Source organism: Rousettus aegyptiacus, unplaced genomic scaffold (assembly GCF_014176215.1).
Source record: "Rousettus aegyptiacus isolate mRouAeg1 unplaced genomic scaffold, mRouAeg1.p scaffold_m13_p_7, whole genome shotgun sequence".
Taxonomy (NCBI): domain Eukaryota; kingdom Metazoa; phylum Chordata; class Mammalia; order Chiroptera; family Pteropodidae; genus Rousettus; species Rousettus aegyptiacus.
Window position 1 is genome coordinate 64,201,481 of NW_023416310.1, and position 10,683 is coordinate 64,212,163.

General features: G+C 34.8%; 1 pseudogene; it reads left to right on the top strand.

Annotated features, from left to right (window-relative positions):
• Nucleotides 1-6,046: 6,046 nt before the first annotated feature.
• LOC118606188 lies at nucleotides 6,047-6,165 on the top strand (annotated as a pseudogene).
• Nucleotides 6,166-10,683: the final 4,518 nt, after the last annotated feature.

Here is a 10,683-nt window from a genome sequence, read left to right on the forward strand (position 1 = left end):
AATTTTAGAAACCGCACACATGATGTCCCTTTTTTGGAAGATCCCATTATATATTAAAGTCTTTGAGAAAACCCGCAGTAAAGAAATTAGCTTCCTTAACATGACTTTCCCCAAATTTATGTTATGTAATTTTTCTGTAGGAAAGTCCAGTTGGCATCTTGAAAGTCCAGTTGTAGGCGAGAGTTTGAAAACACGCCTTGTGAGATTAAAAAAAAAGTCATCACTTTTGTGTAGGCTGAACCAATTATTCAGGGGGTGAAGATGTAGTAGGGGACACAGCTTGGTGCCTTCAGAGTCAGTCATGGTCCAGGATCCAGGCTCTTCCTGAAAGAGAAGACCAATATATACTTAATGCCAAATTCTTTTCCAACTTAAATATTCAAAATATCTTTTCCTATTGATAAATTTATAGGACTTAGAAAGCAGTTGTCAATAACTCGAAGTCCTAAAATCAAACACAGACATTGAACTTCTGGATGGAGGATGGGACTGAGGATAAACTACCTCCTAGGATGCACATTATCTGTATTGACAATACAAGCAACTTTACGAAAATTGCTATGAAAACATGGTAGAAGAAGAACCTTAAAGTTTCAAAAGGAAATTAGTTGTGGATGGTCCAGTACTGCTCATACGAGAAAGAAAATTATGTCGAGTAGAAAACACACATAAATTTCATTGACTTTATTTTGAAATGAAAGTTTGCATAGGATTTTTATAGGTGAATATGATTTTAGTCTCCCAACATTTTTTTTCCATAAAGCTTTTTTGGAATTATGGGCCTTTCCATTATCAGTATTTTTTTGAAACAGAAACTACTATGTAATCACTTCCTTAGATGTTCACTTGGCAGAAAAACCCTATGGATGGTGGAGTAGAAGAGCCCCTGATGTCTGACTTGGGTGATGTGAAAAGGAGGTACATAGTGCTTGCTTACACTTCTGCCTATCTTATCCATCCATCCTTCATCCATCTATCCATCCAACTCTCCTTTCTGCCTGCACAATGAAGCCTTGTGCAGAGCTGGGTGTGAAATTTGTCAACATCTGGCCTGGTCAGGCTCATTTTCTTTTTTAACACTGGGGACAATTTTATTGAATATATTAAGTGGGGACAAGATTAAAAAGATGTTCAAATGAACTAGGTAATAAACTTTTCAAGTCTATCAAATTCTCCTGATATAAATGTAGATTTCCTCTCATTGAATCTCAAATAAGAAAATACCAAAATATAAAGTACTGATTGACTTCTTAAACTGAGCTAAATGTATCACTTGAGGTCCTAACAAAAAGGAAGAGACAAGAAAGGATAAATATGGCGTATTTCTTCCTGAGATATTTTTATATGATGTTGGGTAACTTAAAACATTTTTTTAAAGTTGAAATATGCACGAATATGTTATGGGGCACAGTAAAAAGTCAAGCAATTACAATAACACACATGTTTATGGGCACACAGGTCAGTCACTCCCTCCCGTGCTTCTTGGCCTTGATCCTGGAGCACCCGGGTGAGGCCTTGTCTTCTGAGCTCTTACTGAGACACACCACCACACTTATATCTTTTCTGCTATTCTTTCCTTTCTCTCTTCTCCTACCCTGGGCTAAGCAGGCTAGACCTTAAAGGAGGTCCACCATGAGAAGAAGCAATGGAGCCCAGTCAAAATGGCGGTGCTGTGATGCCAAGGTGTGTAGCTGGAGAAACCGATCTTGGTCATGGCTTCATGTGGTCAACGAGTGGCCTTCCAGGTAGAGCAACAGATTTCTTGTGTTTCTGTTTCATTTCTTCTGTGATTCTGTCTTTATTTCCAATCTCCAATATGTGTTCCTCCCCTCTGTTCACCCTTAGGCAACCTCGTGGCTCTTCAAGTCATTCTACCTTCCCTCATCCCTGACTCCAATTGTAAAATTTCCCTACTTAATGCAAATACCATCTTCAGGCCCCGAATAACCCCTGGTTTGCCATTTATTTTAGTATTTCACTAATATAACCTCGCTTCAAGGGGCACTTGTATTTTTAAAAGGGCTTTCTTAAGTTAAATTTATCTTTATTTGGTAAAAATGTGTAGGAGTAAACTTTTTAACAGATAAGGTTTCAGATGCACTGACAAGAATTTTGTGTCTATTTTGGTGCAATCCCCATTCCATTTTTTCAAAGCTCCTTAAAAGTAAATTACTTGGGGAGGTCCTGCTGTGACTTGGTAAGCAGATGGTTCAACTGACACATGGATGTAAACCTCTTCTCCACCTTCAAAAGAATTCCACTCACTCACTGATTGATTCATTCATTCATTTGCCATTTCAGAAATATTACTCAGCTTTTACTACAATCAGAGATACTGTGTAGAATCAAAGGGAAATACAAATCTGACCTTGTCCTTGAGAAGCCCATCATCTGGAAAGAGAGATATTCACTACATCTCTGTTATAGGTGCCACAAAGTTGGGAGTAAAATAGTTGCAAGTAATATCCCCGACGTAAAACAGCCAGGGAGGTTGTTTTAGTAATTTGCAAGGAAAATATCACCGTGCCTGTGACTCTGACAAATGGGCTCCCCGGTTTAAGAGCTGCCCCCCATCAGGAAGTGATTCTTCCAGCAAAGAGCATTGTCTACTAGTCCCTGCTCATGCAGAGGTGTGACCATTGGAGGTGTTACTGTTTGTAAAACACGTTGAACAGAGACAGGTTCATTACCATTGTTACTGTCCAGCACAATTTCACTAATCCCTTTGTGAGGGAAAACTGAGTTTACCTCAAACCCCAAATATCCTCTATTGTTTCTGCTATATTATTACTCTTAAGTTCACTAGATTTTATATGGTAGAGCATCCTTCTCCCATTAATAAATAATAACATATACCCATTCCTAACTCAGAAAGGGCTATTTTATTTTCCTAAGTCCCCAAGTTAAGGTTGCTGGTATAGCTGTTAGACACGAAAAGCCACCCAGCTGCATGCATTATTCTGACTGTTGCACTCAATGTGAGGACAATCAGATGAGCATCATCCTTAGAGAGTGTGTTCTTCACCTGGTTATCTCTGTTCATACGTGCTTCAGGTTACACCAGAGGAGGAGGTCTTTCTAGTGATGTGGGTGAGAATGAAGACGAAAGTGATTAACTGCTTGAGAAAGTTCAGAAGGCTTAAGGGCAGGGCCTAAAGTTTTTAACTGGATACAGGAGGAACAGGTGTCTTCTGGAGATAAAGAAACCACTGAGAGGCTGAGACTGGGATTCAGAGCCAGACAGAATTGGACTTATATTCTGGCCCTGTCATTGACCTTTGTCAAATTATTAACTTCCAAGAGTCTCAGTTTCCTCTTCTGCTAAATAGGCATTTACTCCTACAGATTCAACAAGATAATGCCTCTAAAGTATTCCCAGCACACAGTGAGAGCTCAGTAGCAGGTTTATATCATTATGAGAAGTATAGGCGGTCTCATCGCCGCAGGAACACTTTGTGTGGAGGTTGGGATGGCTGGAGATGAGGGGGAGTATGAGGAGACAAAGCCGAGATAGAAAAAGGGACCACAGTGACAAACAAAAATCAGAAAGCCCGGAGCCTGGAGAACATCATGTGTTTTACCAGCTTTAATTTGAACCCTAACAAATAATATGCTGAATAGAATGTGATTTTATTTATTTATTTATTAAACAAGCCCAGTAGGGCTATCATTTGGCAGCACATTATCAGGAATTAGCTGAAGATTTCTTCTGTATTTAAAACCAAAAGACTCAATTTCTTTTAAAATACTTGATAATTTGACTCTGTTAATTTCTCTCAATTAGGTTTAATTAGTGTTTCTTCACTGTGCCATTTGTAATGTTTTCTTAGCCTGGCAAGGTGATAAATTGCTTTGGTTTACTATTTTGTCCCAAGGCTATTTGTAAAGGAAAAAACAAGGACCCTTTTAATGAATTAAAGTCCTTTAACAAGAGTAACGATCTAAACAAACCATTAAATAGAGAAGTGTCAGTACAGTCACAATCTCCCAAGAGTCTTGCATTTAATGGATGTTGGTTTACATAGTTTGTAATTTTACTATAAAAACACCCATCTGAATATAAGCTTTGTATAGTATACATATGTAAATATATCATGCTTCCATTATCCACAGTTTAATGATTATCTATCAAAGCATTGAAGCAGAATCAAGAGGAAGGTGGGAGCTGAATGGTATAGAAATGAATGAAATGCATTCTCTTTCTTGCACAGCTTCACAATCTGATAGGAAGACTTCATGATATCATATCAATCTGAATACAACCTGATCATGCAGTGTGCTTTAGGAGTTTAAATTAAATGCTAGGGGAATATAGGGACAAATGGCATTAAATTTCAAAGCCATGGATGGCGAAAGTGAAGACTGGTGGTCAGGGCCTTATGAAACCTCCTTAAAGGTCAGATCTGAGTTGGTTCTAAAAGATTGGTAGGTTGATATTCTCTGAGTCCTTATTGAAGGAAAGTTTATTCATTCATATTTTTCTACTTTTCCTTAATATCTCTAATTTGTTAACCATCTTTCTTAATTAATAAGTAGCAATATACCCTTGGTAAAAAATTTGGAAAGTGGAGTATGAAAAAACAAAAATAAATGACCTAGAGGCAAATATATTTATTATATAAATGTAAATTGCTGAGTGTTATTGTTTCTTTTGATTCAGCTGGATTTAGTTTTCACGCGTTCCTTTTAAGCAATGAATGTATGGAGAGGGGGATGCCAATCCACCTCTGTTAACAGTTATAAATGACTTTCTCTTAGTGAATTGGATATTATAGTAATTATATCAGATTCTGAGTGATTACTTTTTGAATTTAATACAGAGTTTCTTCAATGCATTTAATTTATGTTAGGTGTTTTAAAACACTGTAGTAGGCAGAATAATAACCACATCCCAATTCTTGGAACCTATAAATATGTGACCTTGCATGCTACAGAGATTTCGCCGATGTGATAAAGTTTGGGATCTTAAATTGGGGAGATATCCTGGGCCCAGTGTAATCACAAACATCTTTACAAGGGAAAGATGGAGGCAGGAGTGTCAGAGTGAGAGATGATATGCGTCGATGGAAACAGGGGTCAGAGTGATGCAGGGCCACGAGCCAAAAAATGCAGACAGCCTCTAGAAACTGGAAAAGGTAAAAAAGAAAAGGATTTAGGGATATAGCCTTGCTAACACCCTGTGAACCAGTTAAACTCCAAGAGACTGATTTTAATCTTCTGACCTCCTGAACTGTAGGATAAGAAATTTGTGTTGTTTTAAGCCACTAAATTGGTAGTAATTTGTTATAGCAGCCATAGCAAACTCAAATGACTACTTAAAATTTCCAGTGTTTAGTTAGTTAATCAAAGGGTGAAAAGTTTAATGAGGTAAAATTTGTTGTACTTTATCTAAGAATCCTGAGAAATGGTAAAAGAAGTGTTTGAGCAGAGATGAAATACTACAAAGATGAAGATGAACTGAGAGTGCCAAAGACATGAAAAATGAGCTGGAAGTAGGAGGAAGGAGGAAGTTGCAGGCCTCACCTGACAGGTAACTCTTCAGTAACAATCCTATATTCACCCTGTAAGAGCAGAGCAAAGAGACTTCTTTACAACATGAGTGATGCAATGATGAGATGTTGGGAACACAGTTGAATACACTGAAGTCATACATTCTATTTATAAACATTAAGATCTGATAGAACCACACATGCTCTGCCTGATAAAGTTTGTTCTTTAGTAAAAATATTTTAGCATTTATTGTTAACTAATCATTTTATATAGTTGGTTCCATACTGTATATGCAATTTTCAAACTGCATTTTATTACCTTATATTATAAGCATTTCCTTTACATAATCAGATAACGTGCATATGAATATTATTATTCTGATATTGTTAGGTATTTTTTTCCTAATTTGTACCATTACAGATGTTATTGCAATGAACATTATCATAGATACAATATGTATACACAGTGATGATTTCTCATGAAGAATTTGAAATTATGAGACTTTTAAAAGGTATGAGAATTTTAATATCACCAATTTACTCTTCAGAAATGTGTTGTCTATGGTCATGCCACTCTGAACAAGCCTGATCCTGTCTAATCTCAGAAGCTAAGCAGGGTCGAGCCTGGTTAGTACTTGGATGGGAGACCACCTAGGAAGACTGGGCACTATAGGCACGAAAAAAAAATATGTTGTGTTAATTCATATTCTTCAAGTATTGGGTATCTTTTTATAAAGGTGCTGTAAGAACCACTTTTTCAAGTCATAGAACAGATAAAAAATCCTTCAACTTTACCTAGATACAATAATAATTATAGAAGAGAAAAATTAATAAGTGCAAAAAACAAAGAAGGGAAGAAATTAGTGACTGATTGTAGGAATGGAACCACTTTGCAGGAAGTCATAAGGGGGATACTTGATCTGGGGTTGGAAGAAGGAAGATTTTTTTTAATCTGTATTTGTAGAGCAGTAGAGAGTTTTCACATACACTATTTGTAACATCATTAAATATCATAATGTTTTTTTAATGATTCATATGTTCATACTTTCCATGAGATTTTTATCTATTATTTTTATTCCCTGAGACTTGAGAGAGTAATAATGACAGTTTGGGGAGGAGAATTAAAACCACACCAAGCCCAGTGGTGCTGAGACACCACTGTGGTCAACAACAATTATTGATCATCTCTCTGAAAGCCCATGGCAGACTTGGGCAATCACCATAAGGGAAACAGATTCATCAAAGATGCACATGTGAAACACGTAATTATAAATAAGTTAGTATTTAGAAGAGTGTAAGTGCTGAAAAGGAGATGGACTAGATGCTATGGTTTTGATAACAGGAGGATTTGACTTAATTTGGGTAGAGATCATGAAGGAAATGATGCTCAAGTTGATAAATACAGTTGGATGGAAGGCAACCAGATTGAGTGGAGAAGAGAGTCTGAGTCTCAGAAAGCGGATAATACATGCAAAGTTTCAGAGGGCAAGGAAGGGCCAATTTGAGGACTCACTTAATATTTAGATGTAGAAAATGATTAAAAATTTTGCTTTAAAGATAGGAGGTAAGGAAACAAGACTTTAAGAATTATTAGAGCCAACCACACTTCTAGAGGTAAAATTCCTCTCTTGCAACTAATTGAGGTCCTTTTATTTTCCTTCCTATTGTTTATTTTTTATCACACAGTACACATAAGAATACATAATTACACTCAGTTTTATAGAAACTGTAAGAATGGAGAAGGGGGAATATTAGCTGAAATCGGGAACAGCTAGAATGAAAGCTCTGTTTTCTTATAGTGACCTCACATCTCAGTAGCCTCAGAACACGACAGTCAAAGAAATCTAATAAAATGATAAAGCTGGAAACCAAAAGTAATTGGTACAAAAGCAAAACCTCAAGGAAAGTGAAAAGTTGTCATAGTAACTAGTAATAAGAGGGATTTAGTTTATATTCCAAACACTACTTTGGGCTGCAATTCTGTTTATACCCCTTATTGAGACCTCTATGCTGCTTGAAATCCTGCAGCAGACATTGTGATAGGTTAAAGTGTACAGTTCAGATCCAATCCTATGAAGATGAAATGGATGTCAGACTCGGAGTGTGGTATAAGAAGATGTGTATTTAAGACCATTTTATATATGTTTATGTATGCATGTATGTATGTGTGTATATGTGTGTGTGTGTCTATATACACACACATACACAAACACACAAGTATATTTCTGATCATTCTCTTGATTTTTTGAATCACAGTAGAGCTATTCACAAAAAAAGAAAATGGCAGGGAATTTATAAGTTCTTCATGTATTCTTAGTTGCTGTGGAGAAAATTTGCTAAAACATTTCATAAACAGAAAAAAAATGATTTAGCTAAGAATTCCCAGACAAAGCAAACAGTTCTCAGAAATGCTGAAGTTAATGGTCTAATCACTTGATTTGAAGACTGTTTGAGATGGAAAAAGGCCTTGTGATAGAGCAGCTTTTAAAGTACAAAATATAGATTCACATGTGGCTTATTATGCATCATAAATGAAAGTTCTTTTCTAATAGCTAAAATGCCATTTAGAAAGTATATATATTTTTTAATTGGAGGAGAGATGACAGAAAATATATTAAACAAAGGTAATATATCATGCACGTTAAAATGTATGAATGTTAAATATATTTATATAGCAATAACTTTGGTTGAATTACTGCTTAATCAAACTATTGTGGCTGATGGCAAAGCAATAAAAAAAGTAAATTGTTTAATGATATTTAATGAGACATTCTTATGAATTACCTAGAATCGATTTCATAACTTACAAGATACTAGAATAATTAATTGTTGTTTATAATCTTTATCTTATTTGAGAAGAATTTTCCCATTGCTAGTGTAGGGAAGCAGAATTTGTCATCCCAAGATATGCCTTTTTGGAATATTGATTATTTTAAGCTGGTTATTTTTATGAAACTATAGACATAGGAGAAGCTCTGAAAACTGAGTAAAAGTTACTCTTTTGTAAGAGACATCTACACTTACAACAGTGTCTGTTTGTAAGAGTGTCTTCTCATTGTACCAGAAAAAGTGGATGACTCAATCTAGAAATTTATCAGTGCAGAAGGCGATGACTTAAAACTGAATAACAAGCTTACCTTTCTTTATCATGCTTTTTCTGGTAAACTCCACAAAATGGCTCTACTCCTCAATATCTTTTTTTGTCTTTAACTGAAGATGGTATTTAAGGTGATATTTTTGGCCATTTGGGCGAATTATTTTGTTTTCCTGGATCTCTCCCATGTATACTGGGGGTATACATGTTTAAACTTCTGTTTGTTTTTCTGCTGTTAATCTGTCTTATGTCAATTTGATTATTAGACCAGACAAAGAACCTAGAAGGGAAAAAGGAAAATTTTTCTGCCCCTATGCTAATCAACATCTTGAAGTGCACCAGGATTATTATATTATTTCTTTAAATCCAGAGCCTTCTTGGCAGGGGAATGAGTTATTATATGGACAGTCACATTTTAATCACTTTAAGTTAACCAGTAAATAATTTAAGTAGGAAATTTCAGAAGGCCAGTTATAGTGTTTTACTCATCACTCCTGGAGGGCTAGGCTGTGGACAGATGAGTTTGGACATGCTGTTTTTTGAAAAATTCCAATGGTTTATTTTTAGTTCATTAGACTTTATCTCATCAGAATTGGAGGCATTATATGTAATAAGAATGTAAGGATAAAGACAGTGTCTTCCAAAGATGTGGCAAATAATTTTACATTCTCCTAAAATTCAAAGAAAAATGTTTGTGATATAATGTACTCAAGTGAATAATAATAGTGATTTTGTATGTGTAGTATGGGTGTCTAAGTTTCATGGATTGCCTTATGTTTCTAGAACTGAAAATAATTGTTACCATTTGTACAAGACTTATAATATTCTCAACAAGGTTGTGAAGAAGGTAGTATTTTTCTGCAATTATATGTAATGTCCAAAATGGTTTATTAAATTTTGTGAAGATCTCAAGTTGAGCTTTATATTCAAATTCTCTCAGATAGTATTTCATAAATCTTGTGGTTTTTCAACTATAGTGCATTATTTGATAATGCTAGGATAATTTTTATACATATAGGCACTTTTCTTTTAGAAACTACTAGTTTTCTATCACATCAAACAATGTGCGTACAGACTCTTGCTATCATTTTTTTAGCGGTAAATCAAAAGTTAATGTAAATTGTGCTTAAAGAATTTTGGGAAAATTTTAAATTCCAGATGAGAACGTTTAGAAATATTGGTCAAATTATGTAAAACTTTTGTTTGAAGGTATCGGTAAGCTACCAAGGCATTGTAGGGCCACAGTTCAGAAGAAGAGGAAAGACCAGAGAGTTAAGCCCTCTGGTTGGCCTTAATGTTTCCTTCAATATAACTGCCAATGGCTGAAACATTTAGCAGGTTTTTCAGCTTGCTGATAAAGCATGCCTGATACACTGGAATCCAGGGCCCACGAGGGAGGAATAGCCATGGTAAAAAACCAATTACTAGAGAAATAAAAAGTGAAAAACAGGTGTATGTGATAATACTTGTGGGATGCAGCTAAAGCACAGATTAGAAGAAATTTCATAACATTAAATATATATGTTGAAAAGCTGAAAATAATGACCTAAATATTCACTTCAAGAAAAAATGAAAGAGCGATAGATTAAATCCAATGCATATAAAAGGAAGTGATAAAGATAAAAGCAGATATTATGAAATTAAAAAATAAATGTACAATAAAGAGTATTAACAAATCCAAAAGTTAATTCTTTGAAGAGACTAATAAAATTGATAAATAGCTGGCAAAACCCATTAAGAATATAAGAAAAAAGACATATAAAACCAATATAGAAACAACAAAATAGATATTACCACAGAACTTAGAGACATTACATATATCATAAGGTATTATGTGTAAGATTATGCCAGTGCATTAGAAAATTTAGAAGGCACAAGAAAAAAATAGACAAACTGGATAATCCTATACTTATTAAAAATTACATTTATATTGAAAAAACTCATGGAAAAAATCATAGGCCTAATTGGCTTCACTCGTGAATTGTACAATGATAAAATAATAACTTTAATATTTTACAAACTCTCATAGAATAGAAATATTTTAGATAGTTCCCATTTTATTCTATGAGAACAAAAAAATTTAGATGCCAAAATATAACA